This window comes from Canis lupus, chromosome 1, assembly GCF_003254725.2.
Source record: "Canis lupus dingo isolate Sandy chromosome 1, ASM325472v2, whole genome shotgun sequence".
NCBI classification, from domain to species: domain Eukaryota; kingdom Metazoa; phylum Chordata; class Mammalia; order Carnivora; family Canidae; genus Canis; species Canis lupus.
The window spans coordinates 6,527,364-6,543,259 of record NC_064243.1 but is presented as its reverse complement, the minus strand read 5'-3'; the positions used below and the strand labels follow the sequence as shown (position 1 = coordinate 6,543,259).

The following is a 15,896-nucleotide window of genomic DNA, read 5'->3' as shown; positions in this document are numbered from 1 at the left end:
GGAGCTCATTAAACATAGACAGTAAAGCTCAGAGGGGTTGTAAATAAGACTGAGGAAAAATAAAAGGATAACATTATTTTAAGGAAGAGAACAATGATCTTACTTTGATAGAAATTAAATTTTTTTTCAACTATACATTGCTGTGTAAAAAGTGAAGAAGAGCTATATGACATGAAAATCACATTCAGGACAGAAGGAGCAATAGTGAAGGTGGGGGATTGGATAAATGGTAAGAATATTCCAGAAAATAGAAATGATGGTGTAAGCAAGGGCATTACTTGTAGGAAGCAGAAAGTCATAGGACAAAGAAAAATAAACAGTAAAATGAAAAGAAAATTATGGAGGATAAACACAGGTAGAAAAAAAATCAAAGAAAAGTGCAAACTTTCCATGTGAGAATCTCACCAAATAGACAGTAACAGTTGTACCTGAGAAGGGAAGTTAGGGTTCCAATCCTTCTGTTTTTTTTAATAGTCATCCAGCAAGCTCCCCAAAAGCAGTACTGATAGATGCTATAGGTTGGATGAGCTCTACCCTCTCTCTCTATTCAAGTTAAGATGCTCTAGTTTCACAGGATACAACCCAACTAGACAAGCTTTATTTCATTGCTTAAATGCACCTGTGCTAAGAGTAGCCCTCATGCTATCTGGAGAAATAGCTTAGGGTTAACTCTAAAGCAATACTTGGCATCTCACTTTTGGATAATTTTATTTTGAATTAAAAATCTTAAAATAGTGTTATTTATACATGTCTATTTAGAGGCCTACTTTCTTAACACATGTTTGGAATATGCATAATTCTTTTCGCTTTTAGAAAGACAAAAAATAAGATGATAGTCTATTTGATAGATCACATTTCATGATTAAAATAGCTTAGCTTAAAAATAGAAAAAAATGGCTCTACTACTAAAATGAAATTTATCTAAATGCCATGACATTCTCCAGAGGCACCACTGCTCACTCTATGCTTCATTAAAAAAAAATCATATGTCTGTATGTATATGTATACAAACACAATATAAACATATAAAACCCACATGAGCATATAAACATATAAAATATAATATACAAACAATAAATGTTTATAGACAATATAAGCATACATATATTAATATAGAAATAATATACACATACTTTATAAATATACACATACATTTATAGATAAATAGTATGTGAAACATATTTTCACTTCTATATTTTTTTCCTCGTGAAGTGAAGAGAAGTGACCAAGTCAGGAAGCTTTTATACCTTGTAGACAAGGAAACAATACATTTGTGAAGCATAGACAAGATAGAGAAGTTTATGGCTTGGGGTAGTAAATTAGTGAAGAAGGAGCAATGTGTGTTTACACAGCCTTCTCAGCTCTCAGCTCCCTGCCCCTGGTGATAAGCATGTGTACCTCCTGGTCCGGGAGAGGGTACCTTTCACATGGGAGATTCATTCCCTGCTTATGAGGGGGGCAAATAAGAGTTCTTTATGCACTGGCTGTTCTTAAGTAACTCAAATTTAAAATAATCAATATGCCCAAGTGGTATCTTTTGGGGCAGTCCTCCCCGAGCTCCATCAGTAACAATGAGCTTCGTGCACCTAATGGTTTAGGTGGTTCTTTGAGCCGTGAAGCTATCGGAAGTATCATTCAGCATTGCTCGGGAGCCTTACACGTAAGAGGGTTTGTGATATTCAGGAAGCAAGAGAGCTGAGGCAGGAATGATGAGGAAATGCATGGGATTCATACCAGCCTGTGTCTTCCTCCCAGTTATCCCTAGAGATACTGTGACAGATAATAATGAGTTTACCAGGGAAAGATAAATGTTCTTCCAGCCAGTCTTATTTTTGTATTATCAGGCAGGGTTAATGCCAGCAACATGAAACACTTGAAGGAAGCTGAGAGGGGTGAGTTCTGGATATAAGAAAGAAAGAAGAAAGAAAGAAAGAAGAAAGAAAGAAAGAAAGAAAGAAAGAAAGAAAGAAAGAAAGAAGAAAGAAAGAAGGAAGGAAGGAAGGAAGGAAGGAAGGAAGGAAGGAAGGAAGGAGAGAGAGAGAGAGAGAGAAGAGAGAAAGAGAAAGAGAAAGAGAAAGAGAAAGAGAAAGAGAGAAAGAGCAAGAGCATACTATCTGTACACCAATTGAATTTTACTTTTCTAAAAACTAAGTTGAACATCTTGGCAAATTATAAATTAAAATCATCCATTGCATTTGTCATTAGGAACTCAGATGATTTTTTTGAAGTAGTAATGCTCTCCCATCTATATGTACAGTAGTTATATAATAAAGAGAATGTATACATGTGCATATATGTGTGTATATATATATATATACACATATATATTTGAACCTTACATTGTTATTGGATTTAGGTAAATCTGCTTGTGATTGTCTCTCAGCATCCTCACTGACATTGTCTGACAGGGTTTGTAATTCTTGCCACATACTTTGGAAATAGACCTTCTTAGGGCATTTCAGGTGGCATATTTGGGACAGTAAACTTAGTCCCTTGGTAATTATCGTAGATTCTGTTCCCTAAAGGCAGAGCATAACAAATCTTTTCCTTTTCCTTATCCTAAAACATTTCAAGTAAAATAACTGTGAGGCTATATCCACGTTTAGCAGGTGGGTACGCTCGGTTTACATGATCAAAAATCCTGTAGCTGCAACCCTCAGCCTAAATAAATGGTGGTATTATGTCATCTAGATGTTCTACAAAGGCTGAAACCAGCTGGGACTCATCGCAGAGCCAGGCACCTGCAACCTCTACTTTTTGTGTTTTCTCATAATTTGCTAGCATGTGTTCAGCAAGTATAATGCACAATGTCAGATGAGGCAGAGTTGGCCTAAAAATCCCTCATTAACCAACACTTGAATTAGTAACTAGAGTGTCTGTGGCATAGCACATCCTACATTTTGTGATTATACTTTTGATTTCACTTAAATGGAGAGTATACTTTTTTTCTCAAAGAGAGTATTTTTTTAAAAGATGGATTTAATCTGTTGTAAGAATATGGAAATAGTGTGATGGATTCAGTATTTTGACTTTCTAGACCATCTTTTGAATGTTTATTTTCCTTTTTGTTAAAGATTCATCTTCCTAGCATAAGGACAAGGTAACTCAATTTGACTGTATAACTGCTTTAACGGATTCTCATCTGGAAAGTATCCATCAGAATGCTTGGGATTTGCTTCAGGAAGGGTGAATAGTGGGGTGGAGAGTTTATTCCAAGTTGCATCAAAGGTCATTTTTGCATGTGAAGCAGAATATTGCAGCTTTGTCATCCTTAGAATATTACAGTTCACTTTGCTATGGGAATTGTTATTGCTATAAAAATTGGATGCAAAAAGTGATATGAAAGTTTGGCTGCAATTTTTTTTGACAACCTGCCAACAAATAATGCATTACTTGACATGAAGATGAGAGTGTATTCACTTCTTGTGTAGAAGTGCTTGACATTTGGTCAACACTAACATCCAATTATTTTATTGGGTTTTTGTTATAACACATTTTCAGCATATATTTTCAATTTGTGGAAAAACAATATCAAAAAGTATTCAAAGGTCATGAACCACTATATCAATACCCTAAAGTGGAATGTATTTGTAGTTAATGCTGTTATTATGCATTTTTGAAGAAAATTTAGATTCATTTACTTTGACTATAAGATTGATACTGATGAGCTCACTGATACTCTCGCTAAGGTTTATAAATAGCATTTTTGTAAAATGCCAAAACCTTATTTCCAAGTTATTTGAATATGCATGGTTTAATACCTCCAAAAATATCATGATTATGAGCTTCATTGTGTTATATTACTCATTAAATATAGATATTTTATTATAGTATATTATAAAATAAAAAATAAACCAAGTAATCCAGTCATTTGCTGAATATTTCATGTTTTCCATTTTTTATTGATTTTTAGCTTTAATTCCAGTATAGTCAATATACAGTGTTAAGTTAGTTTCAGATGTGCAATATAGTGATTCAACACTTCCATATATCACCTGATGCTCATCACAAGTGCACTCCTTCATCCCCATCATATATTTCTCCTATCGCCCCCCCACCTCCCCTTCCAAATTTTTAACATTCAATATGAGATATTTTGAAATAAGATGAGTTTCTTGAAATATAGAGCAGTCAAGTCTTAAAAAATAAGTTGCTAGTAGTTCATAGAAATGGCTATATCATTCCCTTAAACAGTGAAGTAGTAACAGAAATTCAATAACATCGTTGCCCTCTGGAAGATCAGGAATAATTTAAAATATCCCATAAGAACTTACACCATTTGTATTTTATGCCTAGAAAAATCTTAAGGATTTATGTCCTGTATATAGAGCCCTAAGCAGCATAAGAAACACAGAAATGGGAAAACAAAACCAGATGAAGCAACTTAGTAACACCCTCTCATCAAATTACAGAATTTTTATTGTGGTCTGGCATCTCTATCATATCTGCTATGGATTTGTAGTTGCTCCTTTTTACAAAGTAAGAACCTATGTTCTCAGTTCCTATACTTCTATATAAAGCAATAGATCTTTAAAAGAACAATAGAATTCTATATATCGGCCAGATTCAGAAAGCTTCCAACGGTTTCATAGTTCCAACTTCATTTTATGCATTAATACATCACAATGGCAATGTAAAGAATATCAAATGCCAATGTGGGGTAAATATTATAGAGTTGTGCATATATATATATATATATATATATGAAGAAGCTTCTATTGGTAATGCTATGAATTGCTCTGCAGTTGGTAGAACAGACACAAAAAGAGATAATAATAGAACATCTGAGCAAATGCCATATGGGCACTGGAAGAGGGACAAGTACTAATGCCGTGGGATTAAGCAAGATCACGCATTTCAAAAAGAACAAACTGAAATAGTGTGGACTGTGCAGGAATTACTTCAGCTAGTCCTATCATCTAAATGAATCTTTAAATATGCTAGCTTAGCAGATTTGAAATTATATATAGGACAATTATAATACGCTTGTTAAAATAAAAACATCATCAACACCAGTTTTTACTTGCCCCTTTGCAAAAGCATAAACCTCATTCACAATATTTTAAATTGCAATGTAAACATACAATAGCTATTAAGGACAATTATTGTAATAATAATATAGGTTGTAGATGGTTTCCAATAGTAACAAAACAAGATTTTTTCCTTAACTATGGTAGAATGATCACCTATGAGAAATTTCCAAAAGTCAAACACAAAACCAAAAAAAATCTATCAGATTGCTGATAGATTTTAATATTCCCTTTCCTCCAGAATGAATGTCTCTTACTATTAGAATTGTTTTCTAGAATGTAGGAAAAAATATGCTGATATATCAAGGGCGTTAGGGATGCCTCAAAGGAAAATAAATATATAATTAAGGTCATAGAAAATTTTCTCTGAACTCAAACATGTTATTTTCCTTTGTCAAATCTAAGCCTTGATTTACAATTTATGAAGGTTTTTAAATATCATCAGAGTCGTCATCATGATTCAGTTGAGAAACTTAATATTTCCTTATTTATAGACTAATGTTTCTGTTAATGACATTTGTTCTACTTTTTTCTCCACTTGATCGCATCACTTTCAGATGTACTGCCTGGCAGGTTGACATCACTGTATTTTTTAAAAAATCTATTAATTTCAGCATATAAGTAGATTTCTCTGCAGTGGCAAGAGAGTGTCCAGGGTGATTCTCCGTAATGTTTACCCAGATTCTCCCAGCGGTGGTGTCCTGCTAACCCCAGCACAGTGCCACAAGAGAATCAAGCACTGATTCAGTTTTGCTCATTCAGATTTCACTGGCTCCATGAGCTCGTTATAGAGCCACTGTTCCCTGCCTTCTCTTCCCTCCCTGGAAAGCATGAATATGATCTCTGTCTCTCTGATTTTATCATGTCAAGAAAGTTATATAAATAGAATTTAACGGAATTTAACTTTTTGCAGTCGGCTTTTTTCACTTGGTATAAAGTCTTTGAGATCAGTAGGTTGTTGGGTGCATCAAAAGCCCCTTCTTTATTTGGCTGGATAGTAGTACATGGTATTACATGCCTCAGTTTATTCAGGCATGCTTCAGGTGAAAGACATCTGAGCTGGCTCCCATTTGTGCTATTACAAATAAAACTTTGACACATCTTTGATTTTCTTGGCCTGTGGATTGTTATTTCATGTTCAAGTGTTTAGAGATAGTGCTGTTGTTTTCTTTTTTTTTTTTTTTAAGATTTTATCTATTTATTCATGAAAGACACAGAAAGGCAGAGACATAGGCAAAGGGAGAAGCAAGCTCCCAGTGGGGAGCCTGCTGCGCGACTCGATCCCAGAACTCCAGGATCACAATCTGAGCCCAAGGTCAGACACAACCGGTGAACCACCCAGGTGCCCTTAGTTCTGTTGTTTTCTTGTTACTGACCTATAATTTTATTCCGTGTGAGAAGAAAATATTTTGTATGATTTCAATTCCTTTAAATTCTCAGTTTGTTTACTGAACCAAGTTATAGTTTATAATATGGAATGATCTATGTGTTCTTGAAAAAAGAAAAGGTGCATTATGCTATTGGTGGGTAAAGGATTCTGTGGATGCATCTATTGGATCTGATTGGTTGATTGGGCCATTCAGGTGTTCTATATTATTTTTGATTTTGACCAAGGGTGTAGAAGCCCCCAAATCTATCATCATGGATATGTCTATTTCTCCTCTTAGCTCTATCAGTGTTTACCTCATCTATTATGAAATGCTACTCTGAGATGTATGGACTTAGGATCATTGTATCTGCTGGATTGATCCTTTTATTGTTATTCAGTGTTCATCTTTGTCTCTATTAATATTCCTTGCTCCTAATCTACTTTATCTGACACTCATAGAGCCACTTCAATGGTATTATTTTCTTAAAGTGATGTTTTCATGGCATATTTTTCCCATCCTTTTACTTTCAGTTTATGTAAGTTATTATATTTGAGGTCAATTTCTTTCAGACAGCATATAGTTGGACCATATATACACATGTATACACATATATATACATATACATGAATATATATATTCATTTTACTCTGCTAATCCCTGACATAGAAATAGAGAATGACGTCCAAGACCACCTGTGTCAGCCCCCAGCTATTTTACTATTTCAATCGGAGACATCAGACGTGTGATTTAGTAAGTTTTCAGATGATTCCAGCCCTCAGCTTTCAAGCCAAACAGGCTGATGCTGACGAGAACGGACTGGAGATGCTCTTCCCATCCTCTTTCACAGAAACTATAAAACGGTGAATATGGTTGATTTAAGCTGCTTTGCACGGGGGATAATTGTTTTGTCAACAACGGGTACTTTCTTTTGCTACATGAACAAAACAGCAAATTTTGAAGGAAAGAAGACAGCACAAAAGTACATACGTTATGCACTTCCATTTGTATTGGTTTTAGAGAAGGTAAAACTGACCTATGGTGATAGAAATCAAAATAGCAGTTAACTTACGGGCTATGGGGAAGAGAAGCACAAGAAGGAGGTTATAAAATATTTTCTTTTTTATCTATACTTGACTTGCATGGTAGTTCAATACCTGTGTTCCTTTCATTAAGAAATACTCAGAAATATCCTCGGACTCTCTATATATTTATAATAATTGAATAATAAAAATTTACCAGTAATAAACAGGTAAAAACAAATATCAAAGTAAACTACTTCTTGGTGCCTAGATGAATTTATTTATTATTTTACCATTTTATTTTATATTTCTATTACCATGGAAAAAAAGTAACAGAACCTTAAGTGCATGGGTAATCCTTCACTTATGTCAGCTTCTGGCTAGAATTCCATCACTGTGTTCCTTTTCTTAAAACGAGGTCACTTTTCAGCTCTCAACCCCACATCCCATGTGAGTCTGTTCCTGACTGTAAGCAGGAAGGATGATCCCTGGGCCAAATTTGGATCCTAAGAATATCATTTCCTTTGTGCTTACCTGATTTGAACTCTGTGCCTCAACCATGATTTAAAAGTATTGGCCTTCCTCCCAGTCAGCTGACCCCACGTCCCACTCAGTTATTAGCAATCGACTTCTGGGTGTCTTGAGTGCTCTGTGTCCTGTGTCTGAATCTCCTTTTTCGTAATCTCCTAACAGAGATCATAAAGAAAAGCACAAACTATAATTCTGTGCCAGTAAACAGCTTTCTGCGGGCAAAACTGGGTTAAGCATAATCCACGGCCTTACAGTATGCACCAGGCAGCAGATAAAATAATCTCATAACAAAAGGGAAATAGATTATTTTGGTTTAGTTACTTGTTAACAGAGTTCTGGGAAATCCTCACCACATCCCCTCTTTCCCCAAAGAACTCCTACCAGTGACTGAATTCAATAAATTCCCATTTTTTATCTCATGTATTCCAGACACATGCCACCTTATCAATCTCCTTCAACTATGTACGTGGAACACAGCTCCCACCTTTCCAGCTTGGCCTCCCCATGTCTCCACACCTCTTTTATGTTGCCTCACTGTGAAATTCTGACATTTACTGGTTTATGTTGATTTTCCCTGCTTCCTATGAAGAACATGTTTGGCTAATTGCTTAAATCCCGGTGGCTTCACTGTGTACCGTCCTTACTCTTCATTTCACATTCCAACGTATTTCAGGAGATTTCACAGGCGACAAAAGTATCTTTTATGTGCTTTTGTGATACACGCTGTGGCTGAGGCAACACAATCAATAACTCTTTGTGCTCTCAATGCTGTATGTGCACAAGTGAGTGTGGTTGTGAGTGTGGTTTATATCTGTAAGTTATGACAACTCAATTTCTCCCCATTTTCTCTCCTCAGAGTCCCAATTCTCTTGCAGAACAGTCGATTGAGAGCCACGTGTTCTATCCTGATCAAAACCAATGGTTCTCTTGGATCCTGACCCGTTGTTTTAAGACAAGTACGACACATCTTTCTTGCCATAAATAATTCCTCCCTGGGCCTTTCATGCAAATACATGCATGGTATGTCTGCTCTAAAATCCCAGCAGATTTTCTGACATGATCTTTGGCAAATAGTGTTCATGCTGGATGTTAAAAGACCAAGGGCAAAGTAAAATATAGGGTACACAAATTGTACTAGATATAGTTTTCATCTGGAACTTTTTTGAAGAGGCTACAACCTGGCTTTGTGGCTGCCCACTGCTATTCCATGGACCTTTCCAATGAAGCTTGTACTTTATGCTGCTATCCACCAATTTGGAATTTGCCTCTCTGTGTCCTTCCTTTGTCTCTAAAATGCACTTCCTACTCTTATCTTGCTGCACTGACAACAGGGCCCAGAATTGCTGTCTCAGGAGACTTAACTGCAGGCCCTGTCCTCCTGTAAGATAAAGTCCTTCGCGTCTTCTAAGCACCCTCTTTTTAAATAATTAATCTGGGGACACAACATTAACTACAATTATGCAACTGACTATCATAGAAATAAATGCACAGAGGCAGGAATTCACCCCTGGAAAAATAGTTGGAGGCATTTAAAGAGAACGTGATTAAAAGGAAGTTGTACACATTTGGAATACGTGACTTGGTATCAGAATTTGGTCTCGTTTATGACATGCCACCAGATATTAGGAACCTCATATACTCTTGGGTTTTAAAATCTACTCTTCTACAAAGGCAAATATTAAGAATGCCTCACTTAACTTTTCTCCTTCCCTTTTCTTCACGTGTTGTAATTATAACCATTTCCACTGAAAAAATGTAGTTTTGAATGGGGTTACTCTAACCCTCTGTTTCAAAATTATTTCAGGAAAATCCTCACTGAATGAGTTCCAGCAGCAGGTTCTGACTAAGGTAGGTTTTGGGGCCTTGGCTCCTATGTCAGAAGTATTAAATTCCCACCTCGCCTTAATTGACTCTCTTTACTGTCATTCAAATGAAGCACCAGGCTTCAGCCCCCTTCCCCCCTGCCCTGTAGCCTGCCTGGTGCTCCACCTGGAAACTCAGATGCTAGGTGTCACTTCACCTCAATGAACTGCCCTGGGGGGTCCTCTGTGAAAGGAGAAAGCAAAGGATGCCCAATCATACACAATACCTTAGATTCAAAGGGACTTTTAACTGGGAAACAAACTAGGGGTGGTAGAAAGGGAGGTGAGGGGGGTGGGGGTGACTGGGTGACGGGCACTGAAGGGGGCACTTGATGGGATGAGCAGTGGGTGTTATTCTATATGTTGGCAAATTGAACACCAATAAAAAATAAATTTATAAAAAAAAGATTCAAAGGGACAAATGTGGCCTCTGTGTCACTACGGAACTGCCCGTGAGAAATCGCATGCACACACACACACACACACACACACACACCGGATTCTCCAGGCTTATTTGAATTCTCTGCTGCACATGTTAACGTGCTGTGTTAGAGGCTTAATGAATGCCAGAACATAAGTCTCCTATTCCCCTGAATGTGAAAGACTTGAGAAACAAGTTGAAGTGGCAAGTCCGTTGTCCCTTCCATTAATATGGTATACTCATCAGTGGCACTTGTGATGAAATGCCTCTGGAGACTGATGTATTTCTGTGGTGACCTTGCCAGCTTGCCCATTTCACAGATGGGCAAGACTGCACATAGAGATGCCGCTTGAATTTCAACCTGTGAATCCAATGGCTAGCACATTATAAAATGGGCATTTCCGTGTTGTTCAGCATTTCCCTAAAAAAGTTAAGAATTTTTGGTTTGAGGAGAATCACCACTACTTTAGAATGGTGTTAATAGTAATGGTAAGTGTTAATAATGAGTTTTAGAACTTTGACATACATGAATTTCTAGCTTATACTGAAGAGCCAGCTCTTAACTATCAGAGAGAATTGTGTGTCATAACACGGTGAAAGAAACAAAGCACTTCCCTATACTCCAGTGGCTTAAATGATCTCTCTAATGATCCCAGCAATTTATTTCCAAATTATTTTCAAGACAAATATACTCAGGATAATAAAGGAAAGGGGATCACACTAAATGAGCGTATGACACTTGTAAAATTTATCATAAACCCACGTCCCCATATCTCATAAGAAGTTGTAAATTTGATTAGAATGTTTTGAGGAAAAGCAATATTCTTAAGAAGAGATCAAATTCTGTCTTTTAATGTTACAACTCACTGTGGTAAGCTAAACAGAATATTAGAATATATTCCATTTGCACAAAATGTATTTTGTGAAAGATTATGAAGCAAATCCAATTTCTAACCTTCTAAAGGAAAGAGGGGAAAAACTTACATGCTACATTTCTATCCCTTGCTGTTTTGAAACATGACACAAATTTTGATATCAGCATTTTGAACCTGTTATTTATTACAGCTTCAAGAATGTGCCCTACTGTCTGCCTGCTGTCTAGGACTGAGCCAGTTGATGATGAGGAGTTATGCAATTTAAAATAGCCTGAGGAAGCCTTGTGGCAAAGCTTGCAGTTCATTCTGTGCATATATATATATATATATTTTTCTAGTTATATTTTATTTTTGAAAATCTACATTAAAATATAGTTAGAGTTATATTTTGTAGTGAAGCAAAACATCATGATAGCTGCACATGCTATTTAGGATTGAACATTTTCCAGGGTAATGATAGTTATTTTCCTGTCAACTGCCATTCGGCAGGCAAATATTAATCTGAACACTAGCTGCATTCATTGTCTTGAGGTAGGTAAGATTTACAAAACCCTGTAACAATTGCTACTTCAGGAAAAATATCTTCAATATGTGCCTTATGAGTAAAGAAAAGATTGAGGAATGAGCCTATATTTATGGGATGCCTCTTACATGACAGTCACCTTTCTAGGCACTGTCTTGTTATATCACATCTGTCAAGAGAAAATGCTATACATAATCTTACTAAATTTGTCTAGACCCTTTAGTCAAATCCAACTGAAAAAGCTTTTACTAGATTTTTAAAATATCCTGGTTAGTCATTTTTGGTGTCATTGAAGCAAATATAATGCTCCAGAAAGGAAATGAAAATGAGCACACATAAGACTACAGAAAATTAATATTATCTGAATGAAGTATGGCCTTATAAATGTAAATATACTTAAAACTCTCCATGAATATTTTTATTTAGCAAGAACAAAGAGACAAAACACTCTTTCCCACTCGCTCTCTCCAAATTTACTATTTGAATAGAAGTAATTGAGTTGCCTGGGTGGCTCAGTGGTTGAGAATCTGCCTTCGGCTCAGGATGTGATCCTGGAGTTCTGGGATCAAGTCCCACACTGGGCTCCTTGCATGAAGCCTGCTTCTCCCTCTGCCTGTGTCTCTGCCTCTTTCTCTGTGTCTCTCATGAATAAATAAATAAAATCTTTAAAAAATGAATAGAAGTAATAATAATCTGGTTTATGAATTTTCTTATGTTAATATTTTTAAAGTTTAAAATGACATTTGATGGAGATGAAAAAACTAATTGACATCACACTGCACCATCTTTTTCAGGTCAAAATAGTTCATGAGTAAAACGAGTGTGTTGGCCATGTAAATTGAGTAGACATTATGAACCATAAATGCACAGCCTACCACAGAGCTCTTGCTAAGAACAAGTTCTCAGGAAATTGCAGGAACCCAGATAATGCCTTCAAAAGATCTTGATGGAAAACCTAAACAGTTTCCCTTCCTAATAACATGTGGAAGAGGGAAACTTTTTTATACAATCAAACTTATTAGATATGTTAGCTCTTTGTAAAGGTAAGTCACTCTGTAGAATAAAGCCTGAGATTAAAGCAAATAAAAACTTAAACAATAAGTATCCCAGGAAAAATTCCCCATGGTCTACCTACCACAGTGATTAAATTTGTTGTTAATTTTTTTAAATTTTTATTTATTTATGATAGTCACACAGAGAGAGAGAGAGAAAGGCAGAGACATAGGCAGAGGGAGAAGCAGGCTCCATGTACCGGGAGCCTGACGTGGGATTCGATCCCAGGTCTCCAGGATCGCGGCCTGGGCAAAAGGCAGGCGCTAAACCGCTGTGCCACCCAGGGATCCCTGTTGTTAATTTCTACAATGTAGTAGCAAATTACTTGAATAGAAATATTTGTTTTATACATCATGACAATTACTCAAACTCATGTTGATTAAGAAATTAAATATTGTATTATTTTCTGTGAATTTTGGATGCTAAAATATAAAAATCCTTCCTAATTCTTTAATAAATAAGCTATTTGTGTTTGATATCACTTCCATCTATCATGCACTGGCATATAGAGTGATATGAATAATGCAGTGATGCTAGAGAAAATATGTTTTTATGTTTTTGTTTTTAATAATTTTTCCAGACATAAAAAGAAATAATGGTATAAGACTGCATAAGCCAGTAATCAGAGAGTCAGCAGATTTCTCTGGAACACCATGGAAGTTGAAACACAATGGAATGATGTCTTTATAAACCTCAAGGGGATTATAGACCTAGAAGGTGTGGACCTAGAATTCTATCCACAGGCCAAGTATTAATTGTTACAGTCAAATCAATGTGATTTCTTAGAATTGCATTCTTGCCATTAGAATACAGTGAAAGAAAAACTACTAAATGGTTATTATTAGATTTCTTCAATCAGTAGGAAACTTTATAATTAACTTGTGTGCACATTTTATAGAATTCTTAGGTAGGTAGGGTCAGATAACATGTCTGACTCTCTCAGCTCAAGTACTTAATCACATGTAACAGGATTAGACAAATGGACAGGAAGACTGCTCTTAACTGTTAATAGGGTAAACTGTTGTTTAAATTTATCGCCAAGTTTGCCTGAGAAGAGCCATGGGTGGCCACTGCTCAACTAAGAGCTGAAATTGGCCATATTACCCATAATGTGTCATGTGGGCCTTCTGCTGGAAGTTGCAAGCTTACAACAAGCTCCAGAGTTCCAAAACACTTGCATGAGACAGATTCTGCTGGTTTAGTTGTGTAGGTGAGAGACAGATTTCTGGTGCAATTCTACTTTGTCATCTTTCTGGAATCCTCTTTCAAAATGTTTATGTATTTTTGAAGTTCTTGGAATTTTTATAGTTGTATATAATTATCTACTTTATCTACCTGTACAAATATTTTCTCTAATTTTAGATCTCTTCTTTTCTTTCAGCTCCCAGTAGGATATTACTTAAAAAAAAAATCCAACAAACTTCTTTTTTTTCTGTCTTTGACCAGCAAAAATTGAGCTCTTCAGAAATACCTTTGACTTTCATTAAGACCATTTTTATTAAAGACTCTCTGTCAGGTATTCTGTAGATAAAAGAGAAGTATCTATAGATCTGTACTACCTAGGAAGCCTTGAAATGGAAGACAGAAGCTGTCTTTTGCTATACTTGGTCAAAATCATTATGTCTCTACCTGCCCCAATTCTTACTGGATAGCCCTCTGAAAATGTGAATTTTTGCAAGTAGGCATTTATTTAGCTAAGGGATATGAAAGGTCATGATGTTCAACCTTTTTACTAAATACCCCTTGGATTCGACCACTGCAAAAAATATTAGAGGATTAAATTGTAATATCTAGACTCATCACTGTTTGGAGCAAGAAAAAAAAGTCAGTTACTATTTATTATATTTACGACTTATCCTGAGCTACTTTTATTTATCTTTGTTGAGGAATCAAGCATTGGTCTCAGATCCAAGAGCAAGAGAAGCAAAGACTGAATTCTAGCTTCTGGACTAAAGTAGGTTAAGGGCTAAGCTTAAATCTCATGTGTATGAAATATGTTTTAATCATTTCCCCTAAATTTTCCTTCTCATTCTTTTCTCTTCTGTCCTCACCTCTGCCACTGAGGTGTGTCCACACTTCCTTATCAACTCTTCACCTTTGATGTTGACATATTTAATAATGATAGCCAACAAGATCTTATCTTTATTTTTCATTTTGACACATTTTATATGTTATTAATTATCTAATTTCATACTAACATTTCCCCCAAATAATTAAAAACAGATACATTTTATTTGATAGATAAGTACTTCTTGGAATATTAACAATGGGTCACAAACTATATAATGTTGCAAAGGTTTTTTTTTTTTTTTTTTTAAAGATTTTATTTATTCATGAGAGACACGGGAAGAGGGGCAGAGACCTAGGCAGAGGCAGAAGCAGGTTTCTTGTGGGGAGTCCGATGTGGGTCTTGATCTTAGGACCCCAGGATCACAACCTGAGCCAAAGGCAGAAGCTCAACCACTGAGCCATCCAGGCATCCTGATGCAAAGGTTTTTAAAGAAATCACTTGGGCACTAACCTCCAGGATCTAACTCTTTCATGCATGAAATGGATAACTTGGTAATTATATATAATTAGGAAAGTTTTAGAATACAAAAACAAAATATGTAAGTATTATTGAGCTTAGAAGATGGAGTATCTTGTTTTGGGGCACCACGTGTGGGCAAATACTGGCAGGAAAGAATGAATATGGTAGTGATGATAAGCTAATTTTTGAATAATACTTAAGTATTTTGAATAAATACTTAATACTTTGAATAATACTTACTCCAGGCTTGCTTTCTTTTTTGTTTCTTTTCTTTTTTTCTTTCTTTTTGTTTTTTTTTAAAGGAGGGAGGAGGATGTAGGGAGGGGCAGAGAGAGAAGGAGAGAGAATCTCATGGATCCTCAGGGGGAAATGGGGCCTCAACGTCACAACCCTGAGACAGTGACCTGAGCTGAAATCAAGAGTCTAATGCTTAAGTGATGGAGCCACCCAGGTGCCCCGAATCTCTTTATAAATACAGACTAAAAGACCTAGATGAATCGAATATGACATGATACATCATTGCTCTTTTCTTTCACCTCCAAACCACCACCACTGCAAACTCCAAGCCATCCTCTCCTCCCTCAGCTCCATCAAAAGTGACAGATTGCAGTCTGTACCTTTTAATCAAAGTGTGTAGGTAACACATGGAGCTGAGGAGATAGTAAAGGATTGTACTGAGTAG

General features: G+C 36.1%; 1 pseudogene; it reads left to right on the top strand.

Moving 5' to 3' along the window:
- Window positions 1-7,075: 7,075 nt before the first annotated feature.
- Window positions 7,076-15,896, top strand: part of LOC112645649 (nucleophosmin-like) — a 47,557-nt pseudogene continuing 38,736 nt past the window's right edge.